The following is a 13,809-nucleotide window of genomic DNA, read 5'->3' as shown; positions in this document are numbered from 1 at the left end:
TAGGCAAGCAAGGGTTTGTTGCAACTGCAATTCTTACTTCTTCTTGGAAATGTAGGGACGACAGTACATTCCATCACATCCATCTAGTGTACACAGGTAGGTCCATTGTGGCGGGCGGGCTGCTTTAATGGCTGTTTGCTGTTCCCCCTACTCCACTCCACTATTTGACTGTGGTGCTGCATCAATCAATCAGTGGCTGGCTCAGGTGCAGCTCTTTAACCTACCTAAAAGGGAGGGCGGAGAGAAGACAAGGAAGGTGAATGAGCTGTTCCAATGTGAAATGCCGGAAACACAGAAACACAGAAGACACACACACACACACACACACACACACACACACACACACACACACACACACACACACACACACACACACACACAACAAGAGGTGGCAATGTATTAATTAATTGCATTTAATAAATGAGCTCATTATCACACATGACTGTACAAATGCATTGTCCAACAGGTGTTGAAATAATGGGATTAAAAGGGGAGATCCCATCAGAAAGACAAAAACAATAGCAAACACAAATAGCACTTTTGGAATCTGATTTTAGTCAACACATAAGGGAAGGGTGCACCGGTCCTGGAAATACTGCAATACCAGGTCAATGCGTGGAGTGGACAGAGCAAGCTCTATTTCCATCTCCCTGTTCTAAAAATCCATTTAATATATGGTCCCCAGATAGGGGACGTATCAGATATTAAACTGATAAGAACAGATACTACACTTGATCTTAGCCAAAAGGCCGAGAAGCGATAACCCGAGCGGCCCTTGCCTTGCCCGAGCCTGTCCCATACTGCTGTTCACCCCTTGCAGCGATTGATTCAGCCTACTCCTAGGCAATTCCATGGGGCCCTGCAGGCTCACACACATTTACAGCTACTAAGCGGGAGGGAGGTGAATAAAGGCCGGAGAGGAAGCTACACAGGATTTGCTTCTTTTGCTTGCACCACAATGCAGTGCTGAAAGAGGAGGAATCTACATAAAAACGCCTTCCTGGCAACGCCCAAATGCCCTCCTGCCATGCAGATAAACACTGGCAGCGGCAGCAAGTGCATGCCCACAGCCACCCCTTGTTCCTTCACACCTTGTATCAGCTGTAATCCAGTCCAGTCCAGTCCAGTGCTGCCTGCTGAGCAGCACTGACCAACACTGCCTGGGCCCAGGCTTTTATCTATCTCTGAGGCAGGCCCCATTATGATGTCAGAAAGCTGGCTCTGGAATCCTGAGGGCTCCACTATGACACGTGCAAAGTTCCGTCTGAACTTTATATAAGACGGTGCGGCTCAGTCAGTCACTCAGTGTTGCCTGAGAGGGCAACACTGCAACAGCCGGCCGCCAGGCTGTCTTTTTTTTGCACATTTATTTGCCTCCAGGAGGCCACAAGAGGGAGACAAGGGACTGCAAAATGGAAAATAGGCATCCACCAACTTTACAGACAACTTCTCTTTGCTCCTACAACCTCCATCCTTGCACAGTTTGTTATTCTTCCAGGTAACATAGTAACAAATCCAAATTGCTGCTCTCTTTGTAGGCAAGCAAGGGTTTGTTGCAACTGCAATTCTTACTTCTTCTTGGAAATGTAGGGACGACAGTACATTCCATCACATCCATCTAGTGTACACAGGTAGGTCCATTGTGGCGGGCGGGCTGCTTTAATGGCTGTTTGCTGTTCCCCCTACTCCACTCCACTATTTGACTGTGGTGCTGCATCAATCAATCAGTGGCTGGCTCAGGTGCAGCTCTTTAACCTACCTAAAAGGGAGGGCGGAGAGAAGACAAGGAAGGTGAATGAGCTGTTCCAATGTGAAATGCCGGAAACACAGAAACACAGAAGACACACACACACACACACACACACACACACACACACACACACACACACACACACACACACACACACACACACACAACAAGAGGTGGCAATGTATTAATTAATTGCATTTAATAAATGAGCTCATTATCACACATGACTGTACAAATGCATTGTCCAACAGGTGTTGAAATAATGGGATTAAAAGGGGAGATCCCATCAGAAAGACAAAAACAATAGCAAACACAAATAGCACTTTTGGAATCTGATTTTAGTCAACACATAAGGGAAGGGTGCACCGGTCCTGGAAATACTGCAATACCAGGTCAATGCGTGGAGTGGACAGAGCAAGCTCTATTTCCATCTCCCTGTTCTAAAAATCCATTTAATATATGGTCCCCAGATAGGGGACGTATCAGATATTAAACTGATAAGAACAGATACTACACTTGATCTTAGCCAAAAGGCCGAGAAGCGATAACCCGAGCGGCCCTTGCCTTGCCCGAGCCTGTCCCATACTGCTGTTCACCCCTTGCAGCGATTGATTCAGCCTACTCCTAGGCAATTCCATGGGGCCCTGCAGGCTCACACACATTTACAGCTACTAAGCGGGAGGGAGGTGAATAAAGGCCGGAGAGGAAGCTACACAGGATTTGCTTCTTTTGCTTGCACCACAATGCAGTGCTGAAAGAGGAGGAATCTACATAAAAACGCCTTCCTGGCAACGCCCAAATGCCCTCCTGCCATGCAGATAAACACTGGCAGCGGCAGCAAGTGCATGCCCACAGCCACCCCTTGTTCCTTCACACCTTGTATCAGCTGTAATCCAGTCCAGTCCAGTCCAGTGCTGCCTGCTGAGCAGCACTGACCAACACTGCCTGGGCCCAGGCTTTTATCTATCTCTGAGGCAGGCCCCATTATGATGTCAGAAAGCTGGCTCTGGAATCCTGAGGGCTCCACTATGACACGTGCAAAGTTCCGTCTGAACTTTATATAAGACGGTGCGGCTCAGTCAGTCACTCAGTGTTGCCTGAGAGGGCAACACTGCAACAGCCGGCCGCCAGGCTGTCTTTTTTTTGCACATTTATTTGCCTCCAGGAGGCCACAAGAGGGAGACAAGGGACTGCAAAATGGAAAATAGGCATCCACCAACTTTACAGACAACTTCTCTTTGCTCCTACAACCTCCATCCTTGCACAGTTTGTTATTCTTCCAGGTAACATAGTAACAAATCCAAATTGCTGCTCTCTTTGTAGGCAAGCAAGGGTTTGTTGCAACTGCAATTCTTACTTCTTCTTGGAAATGTAGGGACGACAGTACATTCCATCACATCCATCTAGTGTACACAGGTAGGTCCATTGTGGCGGGCGGGCTGCTTTAATGGCTGTTTGCTGTTCCCCCTACTCCACTCCACTATTTGACTGTGGTGCTGCATCAATCAATCAGTGGCTGGCTCAGGTGCAGCTCTTTAACCTACCTAAAAGGGAGGGCGGAGAGAAGACAAGGAAGGTGAATGAGCTGTTCCAATGTGAAATGCCGGAAACACAGAAACACAGAAGACACACACACACACACACACACACACACACACACAACAAGAGGTGGCAATGTATTAATTAATTGCATTTAATAAATGAGCTCATTATCACACATGACTGTACAAATGCATTGTCCAACAGGTGTTGAAATAATGGGATTAAAAGGGGAGATCCCATCAGAAAGACAAAAACAATAGCAAACACAAATAGCACTTTTGGAATCTGATTTTAGTCAACACATAAGGGAAGGGTGCACCGGTCCTGGAAATACTGCAATACCAGGTCAATGCGTGGAGTGGACAGAGCAAGCTCTATTTCCATCTCCCTGTTCTAAAAATCCATTTAATATATGGTCCCCAGATAGGGGACGTATCAGATATTAAACTGATAAGAACAGATACTACACTTGATCTTAGCCAAAAGGCCGAGAAGCGATAACCCGAGCGGCCCTTGCCTTGCCCGAGCCTGTCCCATACTGCTGTTCACCCCTTGCAGCGATTGATTCAGCCTACTCCTAGGCAATTCCATGGGGCCCTGCAGGCTCACACACATTTACAGCTACTAAGCGGGAGGGAGGTGAATAAAGGCCGGAGAGGAAGCTACACAGGATTTGCTTCTTTTGCTTGCACCACAATGCAGTGCTGAAAGAGGAGGAATCTACATAAAAACGCCTTCCTGGCAACGCCCAAATGCCCTCCTGCCATGCAGATAAACACTGGCAGCGGCAGCAAGTGCATGCCCACAGCCACCCCTTGTTCCTTCACACCTTGTATCAGCTGTAATCCAGTCCAGTCCAGTCCAGTGCTGCCTGCTGAGCAGCACTGACCAACACTGCCTGGGCCCAGGCTTTTATCTATCTCTGAGGCAGGCCCCATTATGATGTCAGAAAGCTGGCTCTGGAATCCTGAGGGCTCCACTATGACACGTGCAAAGTTCCGTCTGAACTTTATATAAGACGGTGCGGCTCAGTCAGTCACTCAGTGTTGCCTGAGAGGGCAACACTGCAACAGCCGGCCGCCAGGCTGTCTTTTTTTTGCACATTTATTTGCCTCCAGGAGGCCACAAGAGGGAGACAAGGGACTGCAAAATGGAAAATAGGCATCCACCAACTTTACAGACAACTTCTCTTTGCTCCTACAACCTCCATCCTTGCACAGTTTGTTATTCTTCCAGGTAACATAGTAACAAATCCAAATTGCTGCTCTCTTTGTAGGCAAGCAAGGGTTTGTTGCAACTGCAATTCTTACTTCTTCTTGGAAATGTAGGGACGACAGTACATTCCATCACATCCATCTAGTGTACACAGGTAGGTCCATTGTGGCGGGCGGGCTGCTTTAATGGCTGTTTGCTGTTCCCCCTACTCCACTCCACTATTTGACTGTGGTGCTGCATCAATCAATCAGTGGCTGGCTCAGGTGCAGCTCTTTAACCTACCTAAAAGGGAGGGCGGAGAGAAGACAAGGAAGGTGAATGAGCTGTTCCAATGTGAAATGCCGGAAACACAGAAACACAGAAGACACACACACACACACACACACACACACACACACACAACAAGAGGTGGCAATGTATTAATTAATTGCATTTAATAAATGAGCTCATTATCACACATGACTGTACAAATGCATTGTCCAACAGGTGTTGAAATAATGGGATTAAAAGGGGAGATCCCATCAGAAAGACAAAAACAATAGCAAACACAAATAGCACTTTTGGAATCTGATTTTAGTCAACACATAAGGGAAGGGTGCACCGGTCCTGGAAATACTGCAATACCAGGTCAATGCGTGGAGTGGACAGAGCAAGCTCTATTTCCATCTCCCTGTTCTAAAAATCCATTTAATATATGGTCCCCAGATAGGGGACGTATCAGATATTAAACTGATAAGAACAGATACTACACTTGATCTTAGCCAAAAGGCCGAGAAGCGATAACCCGAGCGGCCCTTGCCTTGCCCGAGCCTGTCCCATACTGCTGTTCACCCCTTGCAGCGATTGATTCAGCCTACTCCTAGGCAATTCCATGGGGCCCTGCAGGCTCACACACATTTACAGCTACTAAGCGGGAGGGAGGTGAATAAAGGCCGGAGAGGAAGCTACACAGGATTTGCTTCTTTTGCTTGCACCACAATGCAGTGCTGAAAGAGGAGGAATCTACATAAAAACGCCTTCCTGGCAACGCCCAAATGCCCTCCTGCCATGCAGATAAACACTGGCAGCGGCAGCAAGTGCATGCCCACAGCCACCCCTTGTTCCTTCACACCTTGTATCAGCTGTAATCCAGTCCAGTCCAGTCCAGTGCTGCCTGCTGAGCAGCACTGACCAACACTGCCTGGGCCCAGGCTTTTATCTATCTCTGAGGCAGGCCCCATTATGATGTCAGAAAGCTGGCTCTGGAATCCTGAGGGCTCCACTATGACACGTGCAAAGTTCCGTCTGAACTTTATATAAGACGGTGCGGCTCAGTCAGTCACTCAGTGTTGCCTGAGAGGGCAACACTGCAACAGCCGGCCGCCAGGCTGTCTTTTTTTTGCACATTTATTTGCCTCCAGGAGGCCACAAGAGGGAGACAAGGGACTGCAAAATGGAAAATAGGCATCCACCAACTTTACAGACAACTTCTCTTTGCTCCTACAACCTCCATCCTTGCACAGTTTGTTATTCTTCCAGGTAACATAGTAACAAATCCAAATTGCTGCTCTCTTTGTAGGCAAGCAAGGGTTTGTTGCAACTGCAATTCTTACTTCTTCTTGGAAATGTAGGGACGACAGTACATTCCATCACATCCATCTAGTGTACACAGGTAGGTCCATTGTGGCGGGCGGGCTGCTTTAATGGCTGTTTGCTGTTCCCCCTACTCCACTCCACTATTTGACTGTGGTGCTGCATCAATCAATCAGTGGCTGGCTCAGGTGCAGCTCTTTAACCTACCTAAAAGGGAGGGCGGAGAGAAGACAAGGAAGGTGAATGAGCTGTTCCAATGTGAAATGCCGGAAACACAGAAACACAGAAGACACACACACACACACACACACACACACACACACACACACACACACACACACACACACACACACACACACACACACACAAGAGGTGGCAATGTATTAATTAATTGCATTTAATAAATGAGCTCATTATCACACATGACTGTACAAATGCATTGTCCAACAGGTGTTGAAATAATGGGATTAAAAGGGGAGATCCCATCAGAAAGACAAAAACAATAGCAAACACAAATAGCACTTTTGGAATCTGATTTTAGTCAACACATAAGGGAAGGGTGCACCGGTCCTGGAAATACTGCAATACCAGGTCAATGCGTGGAGTGGACAGAGCAAGCTCTATTTCCATCTCCCTGTTCTAAAAATCCATTTAATATATGGTCCCCAGATAGGGGACGTATCAGATATTAAACTGATAAGAACAGATACTACACTTGATCTTAGCCAAAAGGCCGAGAAGCGATAACCCGAGCGGCCCTTGCCTTGCCCGAGCCTGTCCCATACTGCTGTTCACCCCTTGCAGCGATTGATTCAGCCTACTCCTAGGCAATTCCATGGGGCCCTGCAGGCTCACACACATTTACAGCTACTAAGCGGGAGGGAGGTGAATAAAGGCCGGAGAGGAAGCTACACAGGATTTGCTTCTTTTGCTTGCACCACAATGCAGTGCTGAAAGAGGAGGAATCTACATAAAAACGCCTTCCTGGCAACGCCCAAATGCCCTCCTGCCATGCAGATAAACACTGGCAGCGGCAGCAAGTGCATGCCCACAGCCACCCCTTGTTCCTTCACACCTTGTATCAGCTGTAATCCAGTCCAGTCCAGTCCAGTGCTGCCTGCTGAGCAGCACTGACCAACACTGCCTGGGCCCAGGCTTTTATCTATCTCTGAGGCAGGCCCCATTATGATGTCAGAAAGCTGGCTCTGGAATCCTGAGGGCTCCACTATGACACGTGCAAAGTTCCGTCTGAACTTTATATAAGACGGTGCGGCTCAGTCAGTCACTCAGTGTTGCCTGAGAGGGCAACACTGCAACAGCCGGCCGCCAGGCTGTCTTTTTTTTGCACATTTATTTGCCTCCAGGAGGCCACAAGAGGGAGACAAGGGACTGCAAAATGGAAAATAGGCATCCACCAACTTTACAGACAACTTCTCTTTGCTCCTACAACCTCCATCCTTGCACAGTTTGTTATTCTTCCAGGTAACATAGTAACAAATCCAAATTGCTGCTCTCTTTGTAGGCAAGCAAGGGTTTGTTGCAACTGCAATTCTTACTTCTTCTTGGAAATGTAGGGACGACAGTACATTCCATCACATCCATCTAGTGTACACAGGTAGGTCCATTGTGGCGGGCGGGCTGCTTTAATGGCTGTTTGCTGTTCCCCCTACTCCACTCCACTATTTGACTGTGGTGCTGCATCAATCAATCAGTGGCTGGCTCAGGTGCAGCTCTTTAACCTACCTAAAAGGGAGGGCGGAGAGAAGACAAGGAAGGTGAATGAGCTGTTCCAATGTGAAATGCCGGAAACACAGAAACACAGAAGACACACACACACACACACACACACACACACACACACACACACACACACACACACACACACACACACACACACACACACAAGAGGTGGCAATGTATTAATTAATTGCATTTAATAAATGAGCTCATTATCACACATGACTGTACAAATGCATTGTCCAACAGGTGTTGAAATAATGGGATTAAAAGGGGAGATCCCATCAGAAAGACAAAAACAATAGCAAACACAAATAGCACTTTTGGAATCTGATTTTAGTCAACACATAAGGGAAGGGTGCACCGGTCCTGGAAATACTGCAATACCAGGTCAATGCGTGGAGTGGACAGAGCAAGCTCTATTTCCATCTCCCTGTTCTAAAAATCCATTTAATATATGGTCCCCAGATAGGGGACGTATCAGATATTAAACTGATAAGAACAGATACTACACTTGATCTTAGCCAAAAGGCCGAGAAGCGATAACCCGAGCGGCCCTTGCCTTGCCCGAGCCTGTCCCATACTGCTGTTCACCCCTTGCAGCGATTGATTCAGCCTACTCCTAGGCAATTCCATGGGGCCCTGCAGGCTCACACACATTTACAGCTACTAAGCGGGAGGGAGGTGAATAAAGGCCGGAGAGGAAGCTACACAGGATTTGCTTCTTTTGCTTGCACCACAATGCAGTGCTGAAAGAGGAGGAATCTACATAAAAACGCCTTCCTGGCAACGCCCAAATGCCCTCCTGCCATGCAGATAAACACTGGCAGCGGCAGCAAGTGCATGCCCACAGCCACCCCTTGTTCCTTCACACCTTGTATCAGCTGTAATCCAGTCCAGTCCAGTCCAGTGCTGCCTGCTGAGCAGCACTGACCAACACTGCCTGGGCCCAGGCTTTTATCTATCTCTGAGGCAGGCCCCATTATGATGTCAGAAAGCTGGCTCTGGAATCCTGAGGGCTCCACTATGACACGTGCAAAGTTCCGTCTGAACTTTATATAAGACGGTGCGGCTCAGTCAGTCACTCAGTGTTGCCTGAGAGGGCAACACTGCAACAGCCGGCCGCCAGGCTGTCTTTTTTTTGCACATTTATTTGCCTCCAGGAGGCCACAAGAGGGAGACAAGGGACTGCAAAATGGAAAATAGGCATCCACCAACTTTACAGACAACTTCTCTTTGCTCCTACAACCTCCATCCTTGCACAGTTTGTTATTCTTCCAGGTAACATAGTAACAAATCCAAATTGCTGCTCTCTTTGTAGGCAAGCAAGGGTTTGTTGCAACTGCAATTCTTACTTCTTCTTGGAAATGTAGGGACGACAGTACATTCCATCACATCCATCTAGTGTACACAGGTAGGTCCATTGTGGCGGGCGGGCTGCTTTAATGGCTGTTTGCTGTTCCCCCTACTCCACTCCACTATTTGACTGTGGTGCTGCATCAATCAATCAGTGGCTGGCTCAGGTGCAGCTCTTTAACCTACCTAAAAGGGAGGGCGGAGAGAAGACAAGGAAGGTGAATGAGCTGTTCCAATGTGAAATGCCGGAAACACAGAAACACAGAAGACACACACACACACACACACACACACACACACACACACACACACACACACACACACACACACACACACACACACAACAAGAGGTGGCAATGTATTAATTAATTGCATTTAATAAATGAGCTCATTATCACACATGACTGTACAAATGCATTGTCCAACAGGTGTTGAAATAATGGGATTAAAAGGGGAGATCCCATCAGAAAGACAAAAACAATAGCAAACACAAATAGCACTTTTGGAATCTGATTTTAGTCAACACATAAGGGAAGGGTGCACCGGTCCTGGAAATACTGCAATACCAGGTCAATGCGTGGAGTGGACAGAGCAAGCTCTATTTCCATCTCCCTGTTCTAAAAATCCATTTAATATATGGTCCCCAGATAGGGGACGTATCAGATATTAAACTGATAAGAACAGATACTACACTTGATCTTAGCCAAAAGGCCGAGAAGCGATAACCCGAGCGGCCCTTGCCTTGCCCGAGCCTGTCCCATACTGCTGTTCACCCCTTGCAGCGATTGATTCAGCCTACTCCTAGGCAATTCCATGGGGCCCTGCAGGCTCACACACATTTACAGCTACTAAGCGGGAGGGAGGTGAATAAAGGCCGGAGAGGAAGCTACACAGGATTTGCTTCTTTTGCTTGCACCACAATGCAGTGCTGAAAGAGGAGGAATCTACATAAAAACGCCTTCCTGGCAACGCCCAAATGCCCTCCTGCCATGCAGATAAACACTGGCAGCGGCAGCAAGTGCATGCCCACAGCCACCCCTTGTTCCTTCACACCTTGTATCAGCTGTAATCCAGTCCAGTCCAGTCCAGTGCTGCCTGCTGAGCAGCACTGACCAACACTGCCTGGGCCCAGGCTTTTATCTATCTCTGAGGCAGGCCCCATTATGATGTCAGAAAGCTGGCTCTGGAATCCTGAGGGCTCCACTATGACACGTGCAAAGTTCCGTCTGAACTTTATATAAGACGGTGCGGCTCAGTCAGTCACTCAGTGTTGCCTGAGAGGGCAACACTGCAACAGCCGGCCGCCAGGCTGTCTTTTTTTTGCACATTTATTTGCCTCCAGGAGGCCACAAGAGGGAGACAAGGGACTGCAAAATGGAAAATAGGCATCCACCAACTTTACAGACAACTTCTCTTTGCTCCTACAACCTCCATCCTTGCACAGTTTGTTATTCTTCCAGGTAACATAGTAACAAATCCAAATTGCTGCTCTCTTTGTAGGCAAGCAAGGGTTTGTTGCAACTGCAATTCTTACTTCTTCTTGGAAATGTAGGGACGACAGTACATTCCATCACATCCATCTAGTGTACACAGGTAGGTCCATTGTGGCGGGCGGGCTGCTTTAATGGCTGTTTGCTGTTCCCCCTACTCCACTCCACTATTTGACTGTGGTGCTGCATCAATCAATCAGTGGCTGGCTCAGGTGCAGCTCTTTAACCTACCTAAAAGGGAGGGCGGAGAGAAGACAAGGAAGGTGAATGAGCTGTTCCAATGTGAAATGCCGGAAACACAGAAACACAGAAGACACACACACACACACACACACACACACACACACACACACACACACACACACACACACACACACACACACACACAACAAGAGGTGGCAATGTATTAATTAATTGCATTTAATAAATGAGCTCATTATCACACATGACTGTACAAATGCATTGTCCAACAGGTGTTGAAATAATGGGATTAAAAGGGGAGATCCCATCAGAAAGACAAAAACAATAGCAAACACAAATAGCACTTTTGGAATCTGATTTTAGTCAACACATAAGGGAAGGGTGCACCGGTCCTGGAAATACTGCAATACCAGGTCAATGCGTGGAGTGGACAGAGCAAGCTCTATTTCCATCTCCCTGTTCTAAAAATCCATTTAATATATGGTCCCCAGATAGGGGACGTATCAGATATTAAACTGATAAGAACAGATACTACACTTGATCTTAGCCAAAAGGCCGAGAAGCGATAACCCGAGCGGCCCTTGCCTTGCCCGAGCCTGTCCCATACTGCTGTTCACCCCTTGCAGCGATTGATTCAGCCTACTCCTAGGCAATTCCATGGGGCCCTGCAGGCTCACACACATTTACAGCTACTAAGCGGGAGGGAGGTGAATAAAGGCCGGAGAGGAAGCTACACAGGATTTGCTTCTTTTGCTTGCACCACAATGCAGTGCTGAAAGAGGAGGAATCTACATAAAAACGCCTTCCTGGCAACGCCCAAATGCCCTCCTGCCATGCAGATAAACACTGGCAGCGGCAGCAAGTGCATGCCCACAGCCACCCCTTGTTCCTTCACACCTTGTATCAGCTGTAATCCAGTCCAGTCCAGTCCAGTGCTGCCTGCTGAGCAGCACTGACCAACACTGCCTGGGCCCAGGCTTTTATCTATCTCTGAGGCAGGCCCCATTATGATGTCAGAAAGCTGGCTCTGGAATCCTGAGGGCTCCACTATGACACGTGCAAAGTTCCGTCTGAACTTTATATAAGACGGTGCGGCTCAGTCAGTCACTCAGTGTTGCCTGAGAGGGCAACACTGCAACAGCCGGCCGCCAGGCTGTCTTTTTTTTGCACATTTATTTGCCTCCAGGAGGCCACAAGAGGGAGACAAGGGACTGCAAAATGGAAAATAGGCATCCACCAACTTTACAGACAACTTCTCTTTGCTCCTACAACCTCCATCCTTGCACAGTTTGTTATTCTTCCAGGTAACATAGTAACAAATCCAAATTGCTGCTCTCTTTGTAGGCAAGCAAGGGTTTGTTGCAACTGCAATTCTTACTTCTTCTTGGAAATGTAGGGACGACAGTACATTCCATCACATCCATCTAGTGTACACAGGTAGGTCCATTGTGGCGGGCGGGCTGCTTTAATGGCTGTTTGCTGTTCCCCCTACTCCACTCCACTATTTGACTGTGGTGCTGCATCAATCAATCAGTGGCTGGCTCAGGTGCAGCTCTTTAACCTACCTAAAAGGGAGGGCGGAGAGAAGACAAGGAAGGTGAATGAGCTGTTCCAATGTGAAATGCCGGAAACACAGAAACACAGAAGACACACACACACACACACACACACACACACACACACAACAAGAGGTGGCAATGTATTAATTAATTGCATTTAATAAATGAGCTCATTATCACACATGACTGTACAAATGCATTGTCCAACAGGTGTTGAAATAATGGGATTAAAAGGGGAGATCCCATCAGAAAGACAAAAACAATAGCAAACACAAATAGCACTTTTGGAATCTGATTTTAGTCAACACATAAGGGAAGGGTGCACCGGTCCTGGAAATACTGCAATACCAGGTCAATGCGTGGAGTGGACAGAGCAAGCTCTATTTCCATCTCCCTGTTCTAAAAATCCATTTAATATATGGTCCCCAGATAGGGGACGTATCAGATATTAAACTGATAAGAACAGATACTACACTTGATCTTAGCCAAAAGGCCGAGAAGCGATAACCCGAGCGGCCCTTGCCTTGCCCGAGCCTGTCCCATACTGCTGTTCACCCCTTGCAGCGATTGATTCAGCCTACTCCTAGGCAATTCCATGGGGCCCTGCAGGCTCACACACATTTACAGCTACTAAGCGGGAGGGAGGTGAATAAAGGCCGGAGAGGAAGCTACACAGGATTTGCTTCTTTTGCTTGCACCACAATGCAGTGCTGAAAGAGGAGGAATCTACATAAAAACGCCTTCCTGGCAACGCCCAAATGCCCTCCTGCCATGCAGATAAACACTGGCAGCGGCAGCAAGTGCATGCCCACAGCCACCCCTTGTTCCTTCACACCTTGTATCAGCTGTAATCCAGTCCAGTCCAGTCCAGTGCTGCCTGCTGAGCAGCACTGACCAACACTGCCTGGGCCCAGGCTTTTATCTATCTCTGAGGCAGGCCCCATTATGATGTCAGAAAGCTGGCTCTGGAATCCTGAGGGCTCCACTATGACACGTGCAAAGTTCCGTCTGAACTTTATATAAGACGGTGCGGCTCAGTCAGTCACTCAGTGTTGCCTGAGAGGGCAACACTGCAACAGCCGGCCGCCAGGCTGTCTTTTTTTTGCACATTTATTTGCCTCCAGGAGGCCACAAGAGGGAGACAAGGGACTGCAAAATGGAAAATAGGCATCCACCAACTTTACAGACAACTTCTCTTTGCTCCTACAACCTCCATCCTTGCACAGTTTGTTATTCTTCCAGGTAACATAGTAACAAATCCAAATTGCTGCTCTCTTTGTAGGCAAGCAAGGGTTTGTTGCAACTGCAATTCTTACTTCTTCTTGGAAATGTAGGGACGACAGTACATTCCATCACATCCATCTAGTGTACACAGGTAGGTCCATTG

The 13,809-nt window shown here is 47.7% G+C and overlaps 9 non-coding genes across 9 annotated transcripts; all 9 read right to left on the bottom strand.

Moving 5' to 3' along the window:
- Window positions 1-570: 570 nt before the first annotated feature.
- On the bottom strand, window positions 571-761 carry LOC142705903 (U2 spliceosomal RNA). The gene has a single exon (XR_012868396.1). It is a non-coding gene; the product is annotated as a U2 spliceosomal RNA (small nuclear RNA).
- A 1,344-nt stretch (window positions 762-2,105) lies between these two features.
- Window positions 2,106-2,296, bottom strand: LOC142705901 (U2 spliceosomal RNA). Its single transcript, XR_012868394.1, has one exon. It is a non-coding gene; the product is annotated as a U2 spliceosomal RNA (small nuclear RNA).
- A 1,304-nt stretch (window positions 2,297-3,600) lies between these two features.
- Window positions 3,601-3,791, bottom strand: LOC142705900 (U2 spliceosomal RNA). Its single transcript, XR_012868393.1, has one exon. It is a non-coding gene; the product is annotated as a U2 spliceosomal RNA (small nuclear RNA).
- Window positions 3,792-5,097: 1,306 nt separating this feature from the next.
- LOC142705899 (U2 spliceosomal RNA) lies at window positions 5,098-5,288 on the bottom strand. Its single transcript, XR_012868392.1, has one exon. It is a non-coding gene; the product is annotated as a U2 spliceosomal RNA (small nuclear RNA).
- Window positions 5,289-6,633: 1,345 nt separating this feature from the next.
- On the bottom strand, window positions 6,634-6,824 carry LOC142705898 (U2 spliceosomal RNA). The gene has a single exon (XR_012868391.1). It is a non-coding gene; the product is annotated as a U2 spliceosomal RNA (small nuclear RNA).
- A 1,345-nt stretch (window positions 6,825-8,169) lies between these two features.
- On the bottom strand, window positions 8,170-8,360 carry LOC142705896 (U2 spliceosomal RNA). The gene has a single exon (XR_012868390.1). It is a non-coding gene; the product is annotated as a U2 spliceosomal RNA (small nuclear RNA).
- Window positions 8,361-9,704: 1,344 nt separating this feature from the next.
- LOC142705895 (U2 spliceosomal RNA) lies at window positions 9,705-9,895 on the bottom strand. The gene has a single exon (XR_012868389.1). It is a non-coding gene; the product is annotated as a U2 spliceosomal RNA (small nuclear RNA).
- Window positions 9,896-11,239: 1,344 nt separating this feature from the next.
- On the bottom strand, window positions 11,240-11,430 carry LOC142705894 (U2 spliceosomal RNA). Its single transcript, XR_012868388.1, has one exon. It is a non-coding gene; the product is annotated as a U2 spliceosomal RNA (small nuclear RNA).
- Window positions 11,431-12,736: 1,306 nt separating this feature from the next.
- On the bottom strand, window positions 12,737-12,927 carry LOC142705893 (U2 spliceosomal RNA). Its single transcript, XR_012868387.1, has one exon. It is a non-coding gene; the product is annotated as a U2 spliceosomal RNA (small nuclear RNA).
- Window positions 12,928-13,809: the final 882 nt, after the last annotated feature.

Source organism: Rhinoderma darwinii, unplaced genomic scaffold (genome assembly GCF_050947455.1).
Source record: "Rhinoderma darwinii isolate aRhiDar2 unplaced genomic scaffold, aRhiDar2.hap1 Scaffold_3407, whole genome shotgun sequence".
Taxonomy (NCBI): Eukaryota; Metazoa; Chordata; class Amphibia; order Anura; family Rhinodermatidae; genus Rhinoderma; species Rhinoderma darwinii.
The sequence above is the reverse complement of the archived record's forward strand: the minus strand, read 5'-3'. Positions and strand labels throughout refer to the sequence as shown.